The sequence below is a fragment of the Sinocyclocheilus anshuiensis genome, unplaced genomic scaffold, assembly GCF_001515605.1.
Source record: "Sinocyclocheilus anshuiensis isolate Anshui unplaced genomic scaffold, SAMN03320099.WGS_v1.1 scaffold539, whole genome shotgun sequence".
Taxonomy (NCBI): Eukaryota; Metazoa; Chordata; class Actinopteri; order Cypriniformes; family Cyprinidae; genus Sinocyclocheilus; species Sinocyclocheilus anshuiensis.
In genome coordinates, this window is record NW_015549612.1 from 72075 (window position 1) to 89974 (window position 17900).

At 37.6% G+C, this 17900-nt stretch overlaps 1 pseudogene; it reads left to right on the top strand.

The window, feature by feature from the left end:
• LOC107659229 (disks large-associated protein 2-like) overlaps positions 1-17900 on the top strand; it is a 68356-nt pseudogene that overhangs the window by 16125 nt on the left and 34331 nt on the right.

The window sequence follows — 17900 nt, forward strand, 5'->3', positions numbered from 1 at the left end:
GTGTTTGTGTTTGTGTTTGTGTTTACTTTTTCCTGTTTGCTGATGTGCACCCTTGTTTGTTAGTATGCGTGTTGTTTGCTTGTGTGTACCTTTGTTTGTGCGTCTGTATTTGTTTAAGTATGCACATAAATCCAGCAGGCACACAAACAGAGATGATGCTGGCGTGATGATCCTTTGACCTTTTACCTCTTTTCTCAGCACAACTGCAGCAGCAATAAATGTGGCTGTATCCGAAACCACATACTTGCGTACTATATTGCAGGTGAAAAACAGTATGTGACAAAAGAAGTATGTTCAAATTCACAGTACTTGTAAAAGAATAGGCGAAATGTACCCAAATGACCTTCTACTTCCGGCATGATTCTGAAGTGTGCCTACGATGGAAACTTTAGCACTTCCATGAGGCCACAGGAGAGGATCCTGCCAGTGACGCGATGCAACTGATGCTGATTTGTCATATGACGATGACAACATGGCAAATGCAATGCGTCCAGATTACATTCATACTACACACATTCATACTGTATAGAACATACTCTTTTTGTGGTTGTGAAGTAATTACTTATTTATTTCGGAATCAGCTTTTGTGTTTACAGTAGATTAAGTTCTCAAAGTTGGGCCTATTAACATGGTGTAGATCGCCCCTGCTGGTAGTTGCTGGAGCTACAGCATCCATTCAGTAGCCTTGTATTTTGATGGCATAAAATGGTTTGCAAGCAATATATACAGTAACATATTTCATTGTAGCATACTAGATGTTTTGTACATATTTGATCATTTTAATTTGGCAAATCTTCTGATTGAGACCAGGGCTGTTTGTCTCTTAATCTCTTTTTGATCTTTATTAATTTGGTTATAAATGTTAGATGCATTAAAACATCTAGTGCTATTAGTGCATTGATCCTCTAAACCTGAACCATAAATACCAAGGATGACAACAATAACTGTATCTATAAAGTTTTGCTAATCATTCTAATTCTGTGAAAATAGGCAGGTCCACATCACTATAACACTATCACTATAACAATAACGACATAGAGAAACAATATCATTAGAATCACTTTTTGAACAATTTTTCAATCAGAAGCCAATCAGAATCCGTCTGGCTTTAAAGAGCAAAAGCATATAAAGCACCAGACTACATAACTACAGTACAAGATCATAACAGACAGTTGTTGTCCACTGGTGTGGAAGATAATATAGTTGTCACTGTAGTTAAAATTCTTGGTGTGAACGGCCTTAAATGTTCTTCATCCCAGTCTAAAGAGTGTTGCAGCCATGATGTCAAAACCAGAAAGACTAATTCATCAAGGGTTTTTCAGTTTATGAGTAAAACAGGGTCTGTGGTGAATAGAAATTGACAATACTTGGACATTTTGTACGGCTGCAGAACTCTGTACTGTAAATTAATTATGTTCACAGTACAGTTATTTGAATTGGTGGTTGTGAAAAAGAGGTTGAATGTTAAGGAGCTGTCCGTGGTCCTTAAAAGGTCTAACACAATATAAGTAGCTTTTACAGAGCTTAAATTTTTATTTTCAGCAACATACATAGTTTTCTTACATGATTTGGATATGTTTACAAGTGAATTTTCATGTCAGTTACTATTGGGAATTAGACCATGACCTCATAGTAGGGTTTCCCCAACTGTGGTATCTTGACTTGATTGTTTAGTATTAGGATACAGTAAAGAAGCAGCTGAGATAGGGAGTCTTTGCACGTTTTTGACTTTTTGGGTTGAAACTAAAATGCAATGTGGTACAATAGGTGCCGTTCATTAAGCTGTAAAACATCACTCTTTTGGGTTCTGACTTCACTACCGTCGTGTCTTTAATACTTCATGAATTGACAGCATTTCTGCGAAGATCTAAAACTGTTTCTGTCACATGACACAGCTGAGGACACATTAAGTACCAGTTACTGTGGCAACTGTAAATTTTATTTGAACTGTTTTCTTTTTTCTTTTTTTTTAAAGGCTTGCTGTGAGTCTGTCTTTGAATGTTACATAAACGGATTACTCCTGAAGGATTTCTTATAGCAAGCTGTTCTGTGTTCTTTCTGCATAGTTCTGTGTTCAGACACTTTCAGGCCAGCTTCATTGTATGGACCCACCAGCTGCAGGTTTAGCGTTATGATTTATGAAACACATTTTACCTCTCAGATTCTGCTGCAGCAATATTAAGAAATGCAATACTACCCTGCATTTTACAAAGACACATTTAAAATGTTTTTACATTTTTATTCAGCAACTGATATAACAGCAATTAAAAGTATGTATGTTATGCTGATTAATTAAATTAATCTCATGAGCAACAGTCTTCTGAGAAATCCAGAAATCACCAAATTTAATTGAAAATGAATGACATCTAGTTGCTTTGTCACTGCAAATCGCTGTCAGTTGGAGCACCCCTTATAAGTAAGCATTAGTATAAGAAAGGTCTTGATATTTACAAATGGCGTTTTAAACTCTTCTATCTTTCCATTCAACCCGTCTTTATGCCAAATATTTGTCTTTAGACTGCCGGGATAAGCATGTTTTACCACGCTGAGAAGAACCAGGCACAGATAATAGCCCTCGTCACCGCAATGCTAATTCACTCCTTTACGATAAGCATTTAACAGGAACTCACTAGGCTTATCAGACTCCAGGAATCTCTCTCTCCCATGAGTAGGAGAGAACGATGTCCTTGCTCTGTAAAAGTGAGTTCATAAAATAAACAGAGATTGTTTGAGAGAAAAGAAAAGGACTGCTGTGGCAATCACTTTTGAGGGGGGAGATTAATTGGAGGATTAATTGTCAAGCTGGAACAAAGTAGAACATTGTGGGAACATTCTGCATAATGAAGCATGTTGAAGTAACAAAAGAGCCATATCTCCTGCTTTCGTATGTTTTTTACACACAATTATTCTGCCTCCTAAGATATCTCGTTTTAGGCTAATTCTAAAGCAGCATCGCATGCAATCCCAGAATGCATTGCTATGAGGTCCAAGATGTATACAATAAGTTATGTATGCCAGTACAAATAGTAGTGTGAAGTTTTTCCTTAAAAATATAAATTATATTTGAATTTCAGCATTAATTTCAGAATATTATGTTCTGAATATTATATATACTGTGTGTGTGTGTGTATATATATATATATATATATATATATATATATATATGCACAAAAAAGTTTAAATACAGAAATTTAATATCATTTATACATCTTATATATTATATAATACAATTTTAGATTAGGATAGATGGATGGATGGATGGATGGAAATTACATAATATGAAATATCTCTACAGGAAAGGTGTAGTAAAAAATACTATTTTACACATTTTGTGTGTGTGTGTGTGTCATATACTTTTATGCTCATTATTACTGATGCTGACATCTAAGGCGAGACTTAAGAGACTTATTACCCTTATGAGGATCCGTGATGGTTAGGATGCTGCCTATGTAGTCTGTAGGCTGCTCACTAGTTTGTCAGAGCTGATGTCATTGTGCAGTTTAGCAGTTCCTTCAGGTCTCACTGCAAACTTTCTCTGGTGGTAATGTGGCGGATGGATCATTTGTCCTCACTAGCACTGCTGTAGCGACAGAGTCAGCAAAATAAAGCTTCTGCCTGCTGCCCCCTGCAGAGAGACAAGGAAAGAGGGAGAGACGTGAAGGCGCCTGTAGCTGATTGCACTCATGCTGTTAGTATGCAGGATGCTGCAGTGAGCCGTATTTATTCAGCAGGGATGGTCCAGGGTATGAATACTGAAATCATGAGATGAGGTGACAGGAAGTGCTTCGGGCTGTAGAGCATCGGTGAGCAGTGCCATAACACTCACACAAATCTCTAGAGCCACGTACTGAGACCAAAGGCCCTCTCCATCCACCACAGGAAGGAGACCATTGGAATACAGACCTTATTTGCAAACAAATGAAAAGTTAACCCCGATAAATATTGTTTTTAAATATGCAACAGCCAATTACACTGAAATTGTCTGGGTTTTATTTGTAGGGTTCGGAATCGAGAACTAGTTTTCATCGACCAGCAAATATGCCAAGCCACCAGTGTAGTCAGATCCATATACAAATGACTCTTATGAGCTGGTTCTTTTGTAATGAATTGATCAAAATGACTGAATAAGTCAGAGTGATTACTGAATAAACTACTTTTGGTCATATATGACTTTACATAAACCATGTTACTTACTGTTAAGTTGTTATTACATTAAACATTTCTTTTTGTAATTTTCTTCTTGCCTAATATATTTGAAATTCAGGCAAGATATAATAGCATCAAATACATTGGCATATGTTGTCAGCAGCTGGATTGATATAGTGCAAGTTTCTCTGCTCTCTGTAGTGAATTATGGAGGGTCTGCTTCTCTCAAGGTGATATTCTTGTGGCTGATTTAGTCCACTGGGTTTAGAAAAGCACTGTTGACTAGGTTTAGAAACACTCTGTTGTCTCTTTTAAAAGCAAAGTGTAAAAGATAAAGCTTTTAATTTCAGTCTGCAATCTGTGCTGCTCCTCTGTTGTTGTCTCCAGATATTTTGCTGCAGTTGTGTTGGATTTGGATGAAGGAGAAATAACCAACAACAGGCTGCTGTAAGACTATTACATCGCCAATGAGACCAGAACCATTCTGGCCGTCAATTTCACCCGTCCCCTCAGATTCAGAAATGTAACATTGTGGTTTATTGCAGAGCCTTCTGGGGGTTAAGGACACAATCACATCTCTTCTATTTTCTGATGAACAACCCTGATTTCTTGAAGGATTCTTGCTTTTAACCTTTGAAAGAACATAATCAAGTGCTTGAATTGGCCGTTGTTTACAGACGTAATCCAAATTGGACCGTTTGTTCTGGATGTGCTTTAATGTGATTCTCTGTGTTGTTCAGTCTCTCACAAAGTTTAATTTTCATGAAGTGCCTCTTTGTGATTCACTATCACTCTAGAATATTCTTTCGCACGCTCAGAATAAGCAAACTTGACATTCTCCTTCAGGTCCTCTTCAATCAAGATGGACTTGGGCATCATTATGGTGTGTGCTGACCTGAGATAAAGATCTCCTTATGGGTCAGTACTCTGTTTGTGCTCTAATTAAACACAAGGGAGGGTTTTGAATTGGTTGCTTTCCAAATACACACAAAGATGTTTTTGCTTTTGTCTTCAGTCCAGGTCTTTGCTGCCAGTGTGAATCAGATATATGTGTTTTCCTCTTTTCTGGGCCATGTGTGTTTTTCAGAAATACACTACCATTCAAAAGTCTTTTTTTTTTTTTTTTTGAAAGAAGTCACTTGTGCTCACCAAGGCGCATTTAGTTGATCAAAAATACAGTAAAACAGTAATACTGTGAAACATTATTACAATTTAAAATCAATATAAAAATAAATGTAAATTTACTATATTTCAAATTGTTATTTTTTCTTGTGATGGCAAAGCTGAATTTTCAGCAGCCAGTGTCACATGATCCTTCAGAGATCATTGTAATGTGCTGATTTGGTGCTTAAGAATAATTTATTATTATCAATGTTGATTGAAAGAAAGAAAATGACTTACTGACTCCAAACCTTTGACCGCAGATGCAAGTGTACACTCAGTAATTTGGCAGCTGTCTTATATACTGACAGCTTGCAGCTACATACCAAAGTTTACAGCTACTGATGCCATTGTAGAAATTCTCTGTTTATAATCATCTCAAATATGATTTATTTATTTGGTATGTGAAAATGTCTCATAACAGAGTAGTTATTGGCCATAACACAAGCCACACGATGCAACACACTAGGGCTGTGAAACAATTAATCGTGATTAATCGCATCCATATATATATATATATATATACAAATATAATTTTTTTTTTAATTTGTACATATATGTGTGTGTGTATTTATATATACATAATAAATATACAAATATACACACACACATATATTATGTAAACACAAACTTTTATTTCGAATGCGATTAATCACGATTAATCGTTTGATAGCCCTATAACACACACACACACAAAAGACATAAAATAATCTTTAGTCCGACTATGTTAGAACTATGCTTTGCATTATGGTTTGACTATGTACTCGTGCCATGTTTGACTTATTTTAGTATGTAGTATTATTTTTTAACAACTTTAATGTCATCATAGATGAAATAGGAGTTTAAATACACTACAAATGCATACTTTCTCAAAATACTAATATTTGTCAAATTATGTGCTTTCACTTGGATGTGAAAGACAACTTTAAAATTGTTAATAATACCTTAGATTTAACAAGCCCTCACTTTTGACACTGAAAAACTCATTAAAACTAACATATTCTGTGTATTTTTTTTCTCTCCAGCAGTTGAAAAATGACCTTTATTTTAATATGCATTACCGTGTACTTTCACCACATGAAAATTCCCATTAATCACCTGTGTGAAATGACATATGATCCAGCAGCATGAAATAGTTATGTCAGAAAGGGCAAACGTCTGGATGTGAAAAACAGCATCTCTGAGCCCTAGCTCTGATGAAGTTAGCGGCAGGCTGCCCATATGTGGCTGTGATGAAAGATCACAGTGAATGTGGTTTTAATCTCTGAGCAATGTCTCTCAAGGACAACCGCTGAAGCACCTCGAAGTGCTCCCTCTCTCTCCGGAGCTGGCTTTGACGGATGGCCCAGCGGTTCCGAAATGATAGGCTATTATTTTACTTTGCATTGGATAAATGGCAAGGCTTGCAACTCTGTCCTCGTAAGGCCTGGCAGGACCTTTGACTCTGGGATGTGCTTTTGTCCGGACAACATGATTTCATTCATGAATTTAAGTGTTGTGTTTTCTACGAGGCTGCCGCATGATGACTTGAATTCATGAAAACGCCAGCGATTTTGTAATCAGCTCGTTTGAATCCTATCGGACTGTTTTGCAAACATCTCTATTAGCAGTTCCTACATGCCCATGGGGAAAATATCCCAAAATATAGTTTGCAGAAAGATTGAACGAGGTCTTAACTGATGCTGAATGCCAAAGTAAAATCAATCAAACTCACTAATCCTCTCCGTTCTCTTTTCCTCTCTTTGTCTTTCATAGATCAGCTAGATTCATGGTCTCCACCGCCGTACTTCGATGAAGACAGTTACCCCTCCTCTCCCAGGAATATGAAAGGTTTATCAAGCGGTCGTCCTCAGCTCACCTTCACATCAGGACACATCTGTGGGCTGCCAGACTGCGATCAGTCCCTCGACCCCTTGCAGCATGTCGGCCCCGATTCCCGCTCTCCCTATCTGCTCAGTCCGACCGAGAGCTGCCCTCTGGATCCACACCGCTGCTCGCCCCGCAGCTCCATCCACTCAGAGTGCATGGTGATGCCCGTTTCTATGGCATCTGACCACGTTTCCAGCAGCACCTTTCCCAGAATGCACTACAGTTCACACCACGACGGCTCGAGAGACGACGGCTCCACTTCTCACGGTGGCGGCGGCAGTGGAGGGGTCGGTGTTGGCGGTGGAGGTGGCGGGTCTGGGAAGATGAATCGTATTCCCGCGAACCTACTGGACCAGTTCGAGAAGCAGTTGCCGATTCACAGAGACGGTTTTCACACACTGCAGTACCAGCGCATGTCTGCAACCACCACAAGCAGCGAGCAGCGCAACGAGAGTCCCGGGCGCATCCGCCATCTGGTGCACTCCGTCCAGAAGCTCTTCACCAAGTCCCACTCGCTGGAGGGGTCGTCCAAGATGAACGGCACCAAGGGAGACTCTCGCTCAGACAGCGGACACCACCACCACCACCATCACGGACACCACCATGGGAACCACAAACACAGCAAACGGAGTAAGAGCAAGGAACGCAAGTCAGACTCCAAGCAACGCTCAGGGATAGCAGGCTGGTGGAGTTCTGACGACAACCTAGACAGCGACAGCACCTACCGGACTCCCAGCATCATGAGCCGCCACCACGATCATATCACTCACTGTTACCCGGACACAGGCCATGGGCACTTTGGTGACCTTTCGCTCAAGACCTCCAAGAGCAACAACGACGTGAAATGTTCGGCGTGTGAGAGCATCGCTATGGCCCCCGAGGGCAAATTTATGAAGCGCAGCTCGTGGTCGACACTGACTGTCAGCCAAGCTAAAGAAGCCTACCGCAAATCTTCCCTCAACCTGGAGAAACCAACCATGCCTCAAGATCTGAAGTCCTCCATGAGGCCTTGTCATTATTTGCAGGTGAGATATCGTTCATGAAGACGTGATTGCTGGTGATGCTGTGCTGTAAGATAGTGGTTCTCAACCATTGGGCCTCAGCAGACTTCCATAAGGATATCAAGATGACTTAAAACAACTTAAAGACAAACCTTTAAAATAAACTAAAATGCAAGTTTTTTGCATTTGTGGTGCAACTGAAAATGTACTGAATATATACAGTATCCTAATTATACATTCATTTCTAGACCTGGAAGAGACATGTAAAGTAATAAAAATGGCTATGGCCTTAAAAATATTGCATTTTTATACTTTTTGAATATACATTTTTGTATTTATGCCGAAAATATTCATATGGTAGTAAATTCATATTGTTGTTTTGAAAATTCTTATCCTTAGTCCTTATCCAGAAGATCAGAATATTGTTGTGAACAATGTGGGGCCTTGTGGTCAAAAAAGTTGAGGACTAATGCTGTAAGAAGAGATTCTTCAATGTTTGTGTTCGTGAGAGGAGTAAATATGAAGTCATGCTATTCATTTTCAAAACAAACCTCTGTGTGGCTGCTTTCTGATCCACGGCTTATTGGTGCCTGTAGATTGTTGTTTAGGATTCAGAGGGTTCTCAACAGAGTCAAAAGTAATAGTCCACTGAAAGGGTTGTTAAAAAAGGCGGGAATATGTTGTTTACGCTGGTGGAGAATATAGCCTGATTGAAATATGTGTGTGTGTTGTTGTGAGGTGCTAATGTGCTTAATTGAGAGGCAGATTTATTGGTCCTGTCACTCCGACTAGACTAGTTTGTTCCTGTTGTTTATGTACGGAATTATTGCAAACAATGAGTCATATTGATTAGCATTGATCTTTCTGTGCTAACGCGTGATTTTCCAAATGCATCACATTTTGTCGGGATGCATTATTCATGGTGCTGTCAGACCACTGGAAATAGCTACTTGCTGTTTTCTAGTCCATTTTTACAATTAGGCCTCTTTATCCTATATATGGATGCTGAATTGTCACAGGTTAGCATTGTAGCAAAATGCAATCAGTTTCCAAAATTGCTGAAATGAATCACATATCTGTCACAAAGTACAGCTACTATGCACATACTTCTTGAAATTGCTTGTCCTGATGGGGTCATTACTGTGTTTTAGTACATGCCCATGACATCTTTTTAATAACACTAGGTCAACTTTAAAGAAGACAGTGATATTGCTTTAGTTAATTCATCCCGTTTTAGAATATGATTGATATGATGATAGAATATGATGTATGATAGAATATGATGTTTCAGCCTTTCTTTATATTAAGCTGTATTCTTATACAGCACTGGCTCAATTTTTTTATAAATATCTGTATGAAACAGGATACTGTATGAAAATATTTGGACAGAGTTTTCTGCACTACTTAATTCAACAATGCAAGAATTTCATTGGGGGGGACAATTTAGCAATTTCTAATAATTGGGGTACACTCCTCAGTGTCAATGGTGGTTACAGCCCTGGTCTGATTCTCCCAAACTCGTGAACCTAATCAGTAGTTTACTAAATATTAATGAATTAATAACAATATGTTACCAGATTGTTTAGTATTGTTCTTTAATATACAGCTAAGTTTGATTATCGGATTGCAATTGGATATGCAACCTTTAAAAATACTGTGAAAAGTAATTTATGTATGTATCCATGTGTTTATTATCAAAATAAACTCTTAATTTTATTGAATTAAATTTTTTCTAAATATTTGTTTTTAAAAGATGCTGGTCCAGTTAGACCGTGCTGACTAGTGGTGGTCAACCTAGTGGACTAGCAATGCCTTTAGCTGTTGAAGCTGTTTGACCAACATAGCCTTACTGGCTAGTTAAGGAGTCAGGTGTAGAGAGCAACATCTCAAAATAGGCTAGCATCCAAAACACAACATATGCTGGTCTGTCAGAACTAGTTAGTATTGCAGATGTCTGACTCAAGCAGTTAGATCAGCAGGTACAATGAAAAAAACACCCTCAGTAAACATCTGCTGACACAGCAGCCTCCACCAGTCCTGGACTTATGCAATAGCACAGCAGAAGCAGCGAGGCTGATGGCCCCATTGAGATAATTAATGAATGGATGGATCGGAGTGTTTCCTCAGGGAAAAAAAGAATCCAGAGAGAAAGAGAACCTAAATCAATATTAAGTTTTACGTTTTAGAGGCTTGTGGAGACCTCATTCGGGTCCCACTCAATCAACTTAGAAAATACTGAGCTATATCCTATGCATATTTTGTGTCAACAATGGCAATGATAGGAGATTAAAATGCCTGAGATTATCCTTAAGTGAATATGCTACAGTTAAGCTGATACTGTCATTGGTCAGTGAGGTTAATATTGTGTAAAAGGTACAGAAGTTGTCACTGGGGTAGTACCTTTTTAAAAGGTACAAACATGCACCATTTAGGTACTAATATGTACCTTTAAGCTACTAATATGCACCCTTTAGGGGTAAATAAGGTACAAAAGATGTACCTTTTGTAAAGGTACCACCCCAGTGGCAACATTTTTCCTTTTTGTACCTTTTTTTTTTCCTGAGAGTGTCGGATGTGATTGGTTAGTGTGCAGAAATTGTGCCCAGCCTTCATCTGGACGTCCTAAAGTCCATATGCCTCCTCTAGATCTAATTTGTCTTTATAACAACATTGTGGTAAAGCTTGTGTAGATAACTTGACTACTTAAGTTTGTAAGGGAATTAATTATTATTAATTCATTCAGGTTTTGATAGGACTCGGGTCTGAATCCCCGAAGCTCACCTGATTAAACCGATTTCAAATTTGTTATGTTACACTTTAAATCAAGGGTCGTCCAGCGAGCCGTGACCTCAGTATATTTTAACAAATTGACTATGTATTCTCCTGGCCACGGATAAATACGTTCTTTGATAATTTGTAAGCTCTTAGAGAGGTAACGTTGATCTTCTTGGCAAAAGTTTTGACCTGGAAATTATGACACCAAACCAAAGATAAGTCACTTCAACGCTTCAAACACGGCAACACATTTAGCCTTTGAGACCACACAAATGCTACTTGCTAACCCCTAGCCTTCAATGCTAATAGCTTAGCTTGGCTCTTTGTTTACAACGGCTCAACATGGCGCTGGCGGACTGAAAGTTACCTCCGGAAAAGGTTTCCTTTAAAAGCACTATTTAGATTCTTATCTTACAGCGCCGTGTTACACTCAACTCGTTCCGAGTGAGGTGAATTAATCTAAAGATTCACTGCAATTAATACAATAACTGTCAATGATATCTCGGCGGATATCAGCACATGTCTATTTATACAGACAAAACACACGTGGATTTAACCACGAGCATAGCAGTGTCCGTTCATGTACTAGAAATCCCTACACTTGTTATATGATTGTGTCTTTGCCTACTAAAAGTTTTACCTTTACAGGTCACACAAGATGCAAAATCCTCTTTTAACTTACAAAACAAACACATTTTTCTTTCAACGAAAGTGCAAAACTACTTTCAGCATCCATTTTTTTGAAAAGGCCAATGGGTTTTTTTGTCAGTAATCACTCCTAATTCTAATTTCAGCTTAAATGCATCTGTGACAAAAATGTGGACTTTCACTGAGAGATGAAAGCAACCTCTTCCCATCTTTCTTTCTTAGCACAGCAATTAGCTTAAGTGTGTTTGTATTTCAAATATGTCCAAATGGATTAAACTTCAGCCTGCAGAAAAAGGACAGAAAACGTCCAGCAGTCAATGACTATGATGCATCTCTGGGTCATGCGTTTAATAGGTTCTCTCGACCCCAACAAAAATAGCCTGCGCCGTCTATCACGCTGGTGCTATTTTTGGCTGCTGTTATCGATGCAGCCCGCAGTGACGCAAACTCTCCGGGAGGGATGTGTGCCCCTTCACTCTGATGGCGCAGTGTCCTGAGCACCGCATGCTGAGCGATAGCAATAAAGCAGCTATTTTTAGTGTGTGTTCATCATGGCGGTCACCATTGTGAGTAGATTGAATCATTAGCTGAGATTGTGATTTGGATCAAAATCAATGCTGAATGGTTTATGAGATGACTTTTGGCAAGGGTTTCCTTCACATTTCAACACTTCTTACATAAATCATTGATCATGTTATGAGGAGGACAGTGGTTCACTTCATTGCGGGCAGAAGCCTCAGTGCTGTGATGGATAGCAGAAGAGTTCAAACTGGCCCCTAAAATGATTAAGTGGTTTCAAGTGGATTTTGAATGCTGCTTCCTCATATCCTATTTATGTTTATATAAAATATCTTTGAAAATTAAGTTGCTTGATTTTTGTAGGTTGAAAAAGTTTTTCTGCAGATCATTTACTTTAACCTGGCAGATCTGCTCCACCTCTTTCAAGCTTAATCAGATGATTTGTCTCCTATGAGGTGTTTATATTATTAAGGCTTCTCATTTCCTATGAGCTGTCTGTTGGATTATGGATGCTGTATTAAAATGCATGCAAACGCAGCAACTGATTTCACTGTCTGATGTAACAATTTTAAATATTTCGGCATGACTTTATGGTGATATCAGTCACCACGGTAGATGTCCTACAGCTCAAGGCCAATCCTGATTAAAGTGTAATGGCCCATTTACACATACTGCAAAAAAGCAAATCATTTTCTTCTTCAGTATTTCTTCATCAGTTTTTCGTCATCTTGTGTTCTAGTAAAATGCAAATACCCTTAAAACTCGAATGTTTTCTTGTTTTAAGCTTTTCTTGTTTAAAACTCATGTATTTAGTTCGAAGGCTTAGTTGAATGCTTAAAAAAAAAGGAAAAACAGTGGGTTTAGTAAAATATGGATATTTCAATATGCACACAATTTTGGGGTTAGTAAGTTTTTTTTCTCTTTCTTTCTTTCTTTTTCTTTCTTTTTTTTGCATAGCAAGGATGCATTAAATTGATCAAAATTGTCAGTAAAGACTTCTTTTTCAAATAAATGATGCTCTTTTTATCAGAGATTCTATTCATGTATTCATCAGAGATTCCTGAAGAAATGTATGGTTTCCTTAAAATTTTTAAGCAGCACAACTGTTTTCAACATTGATAATAATATGTTACATGAACACTGAAGCCTGGAGTAATGGCCGCTAAAAATTCTGCTTTGCCATCAGGCATCAGCTGGACGTACACTCGGTTGTAAGGCTATAGGCTGGACGTAAAATGCGCTTTAAGTTGTGCGTAGAATTTATACCCATTGCACCATATCGGCGTACTGCTACGTCTGAGACTAAATCTTACGCCTAGTCAGAGGTAGGTGTAAAGTGAAAAGTCATGATTTGCTCGGACATTATTAGTTTTTAGGATTCATGTCTGTTAGTTCATTATTATAGACGTGTTAATTATAGTTAATTATAGATGTGAAGTGTAATGTTTATGGTCTTTTCGGGAAGGATAAGCGATATCAATCGAAGCAGGTGTAGACTAGGCTATAGCCTACCACACTGCCGACAGTAATTGACCTAATAAAAACTATATTTCTGTACAGCATGTAATTATGCAGTAGAATATTACATATGATCTGGGTTTATTAAAAGAAACTGTACCATTCGACATCTTGCTTGGAAGGACGGTATAATTTCTTGTAAATATTTCACGTCTTTAATTAAATTCATTATTTGTAGCGTGCCTGCCATCCAATAATCGCAATAAGTTTTGTGCTTTGTTACTTTTAATCAGAAATAAAGTATCAGCTTTCAAATTCTGTCAGTTTTATCACAAAATACAAACCATAAATGATGTTTTTTCAGCCACAGAAAGACATCAGTAAAACACACAATGTCACAAAAGTCACATTTACCTCAGGAAAGACATTCATACATAAACTCGATAGTCAGCTAGAAAAAATGGCTTCACTTGTTATGATGTCTTGAGCAATTCAGTTTTATATAAGTAGTTGTAGCCATTGCAGCGTGAAGTCGTCTCAGCCATCACTGCGGGAGAATGTGTCAGCGTGGATGCGCATTGTCTACGCCGGGTAATTATGCAGTAAAATATTACATATGATCTGGGATTATTATAAGAAACTGTACCATTCGACATCTTGCTTGGAAGGACAGTAATATAATGCTTGGAAATATTTCACGTCTTTAATTTCATTCATTATGTAGCGTGCCTGGCATCCAATAATCACAGTAAGTTTTGTGCTTTGTTACTTTTAATCAGAAATAAAGTATCAGCTTTCAAATTCTGTCCGTTTTATCACAAAATACGCACTATAAATGTGGTTTTTCAGCCACAGAAAGATGTCAGTAAAACAATGTCACGTAAAGTCACATTTACCTCAGGAAAGACATTCATACATAAACTCGATAGTCAGCTAGAAAAAATGGCTTCACTTGTTATGATGTCTTGAGCAATTCAGTTTTATATAAGTAGTTGTAGCCATTGCAGCGTGAAGTCGTCTCAGCCATCACTGCGGGAGAATGTGTCAGCGTGGACGCGCATTGTCTATGCCGGGCGTAGTTGCGCCTGACCGTAGTTTTAGTTGGTGCAACAGGTGTAAATATTTATCGTAAAGCTGGACGTTGCAAAGCCCAGCGTAGGGCTTACACCCAGCGTTCAAAAACAAACACGTAAATTAGCTTTAATATTGAATTTGTTTAACTAGCTTATTATACTGAATTAGAGTAAAAAAAATCAATGCCATGCATTATTAACATTCAGTGCTTCTCTGAATTTTTTTTTTCATCACTGTAATATCTCTGAATGAGGAAACCTTTTATCATGCTTTGAGAATGAGTTTGGGGTCGATTTTAAAGATTTTAAATGTTTTTGAAAGTTTCTTATGTTCACTAAGATTGCATTTATTTGATTAAAACAGAAATATTCTGAAATAACTGTTTTCTATTGTTTTTCCAGTGATGGCAGAGTTGAATTTTTTAGAAGCCGTTAATCCAGTCTTCAGTGTCACATGGTTCTTCAGAATATGCTACTAATTTCAATAAACACTTCTTATCAGTTGCTTATTGATATATTGAGTTATATTGCTTAATATTTTTGTGGAAACAGTGATACATTTATTTCCAGGAAGAAAGTTAAAAAAAAAAAAAAAAAGAATAAAAGTACTATCTATCTAATTATTTATTCATTTAAATCCTACTGACCCCAGACTTTTACAAAAAAGTACAAAAGAATTATTATGCAATATACAATAAAATTATAATGTGTAATATATTTTATAAATGTTAAATGTTTATAAATATATATATATATATATATATATATACACACACACACATTTTATATTATTATATACACTATATTGCACGTAAAGTCACATTTACCTCAGGAAAGACATTCATACATAAACTCGATAGTCAGCTAGAAAAAATGGCTTCACTTGTTATGATGTCTTGAGCAATTCAGTTTTATATAAGTAGTTGTAGCCATTGCAGCGTGAAGTCGTCTCAGCCATCACTGCGGGAGAATGTGTCAGCGTGGATGCGCATTGTCTACGCCGGGCGTAGTTGCGCCTGATCGTAGTTTTAGTTGGTGGAACAGATGTAAATATTTATCATAAAGCTGGACGTTGCAAAGCCTAGCGTAGGACTTACACTCAGCTTTTTTATGTCTAGCTGGTGCAACCGGCCCCAGAAGAATAAATTACATTTTCAAATTTACTGAAATAATTACTTTAAATTGTTGTAATATTTCACAGTATTACTGTTTTTACTGTATTTTGATCAAATAAATGCAGCCTTAGTGAGAGAATCTGAAAACCTTTCTCTGAAAACCTTCTTATGCTATTGGAGCCTTAAGTACATTTATCTGATGATTAGATATTTATACTGTACAAAAAAAGAAAGGAAAAAAAAAACAGTGTGGAGGTCCCCAGGTTGATGTAATGTTGGTTAGCTGGTAAGTGTTTCCACTGCTGAATCCCATTAACATTGCTGTCAGGCTGTGTAACTGGCAATAGCGTTTGAAAATCTATTTACAAATTAGATGTATTGCTTGTAAAAATAAGATGTCATTCCTACTAAAAATTAGCATTCTGAATGATAATTTGTTTGTATATAAATTGCAGCAGTGCATAATACATCATAACATGAAGAAGATGAACGATCCTAAGTCCTAACTAACCTGGGACGACGACAATAGGTTTTATGCCGAACGTTGCATGAACAAACAGGACAACAGATCTTATTCCATTTGCTTGTAGACAAAGTGTCAACAGCAGAATGAACTGACAGAATTATCTATGGACTTTAAAGTTAACCAACTAGTTTTTTTTATTGTTGACATTTTATTTGATTTTATTATCCGAATGTTTGTGAAAAGAAGAAAAACTTTTAGATATCAATCTGCTTATGCAATGGACATTGGTCATGCTCATCTTTGATAGCTCCTTTGAAGGCATCTTGAGTAAAACAGCTGTATATTTAATGAAGCACAAAAAACCTGAATATGTTTTTCATGCCTAATGTTTGATAATACTCCTGCATGTGGGCAGAGACATAATCATGTAAAGTAGTGAATTTGCTCATAACATAATGTCTCCTCTGTATTTCCTAAACTCAACTACAAGAGGAGACAGATGATGTGTACTCCAGTGTCTTCAGTCCCATCGGTAGTTGCCGCATCACATCCCATTTACATAAAGCTGAACTTTTCTCAACTTTATGTGAATGTCCTTAAGAGCAGCACTGAAAGTCAGGAATGAAGTATTCAAACATTATGACTTTGACATTTCAGTAGAGGTTTGCAAACATCGCTGGGTTTAGTCCACTGCACCGTGAACATCAGAAATATTCACTCCCTGAATGATAAAGGATCATGGGAGTTTTGAACGAACAGACCTCTCCAGCTGAGCCCTGCGTTGTCTAACCGCAAACTTTCACACTCTTACACAGAGTTTACCCTTCTCATTATGATTCCACCTTGCTCTTTCTCTCTGTATTCTTCACCTGCATCTAAAGGCTACAATAAGAGAGGATTGCATTTTAATAGATTTTCTGATAGGTCAGTGAAGGTGAATCTAATAACCAATTAATAAGACTGTTTACAAGCCAGCAGGAGCCAAACAGCAACTCCTTCCACACACTTGTGTGTGTGTGTTCACTGCTGTGTGTGTGCACTTTGGATGGGATAAATGCAGAGCAGTAATTCTGAGTATGGGTCACCGTACTTGGCCACATGTCACTTCACTTTCACTTTCTATATTCTCCACAAGACAAAATAACTGAATTTATAAAAATGACCCTGTTCAAAAGTTTACATACCCTTGAATCTTAATACTGTGTGTTGTTTCCTGGATGATCCACGACTTTCTTTTTTGTGATAATTGTTCATGTACATCAGGATAGGTACATCACCAGTGTAAACTTCATGGTAAAAACTTCTACATCACTCTCGTCAACGTAGTCCATAGTTACAATAAAAATGTATCTAGACTTATATTGTGGTCATTTGGGGAAAAACAGTAGGGGGGCCGTTTTCCCCAACTCACCCTCAAGTTGCTCCAAATCTGTACGAGTTTCTTTCTTCTGTTGAACATAGAAAAATATATTTTGTAGATTAAAATTTATCTTGATTTTATCTTTTGGTTATTTTGGGAAGAACAGTAGGGGGCATTTTACCCCATGGGGGCGTTTTCCCCCTACTCTACCCTACATTAATGGTGCATTCAAGTCATGTCGGATAGATCGTTTGAATGCACATAAACGCCACCACAAAGTCGTTATTACGAGTGGGAAACTCGAAATTT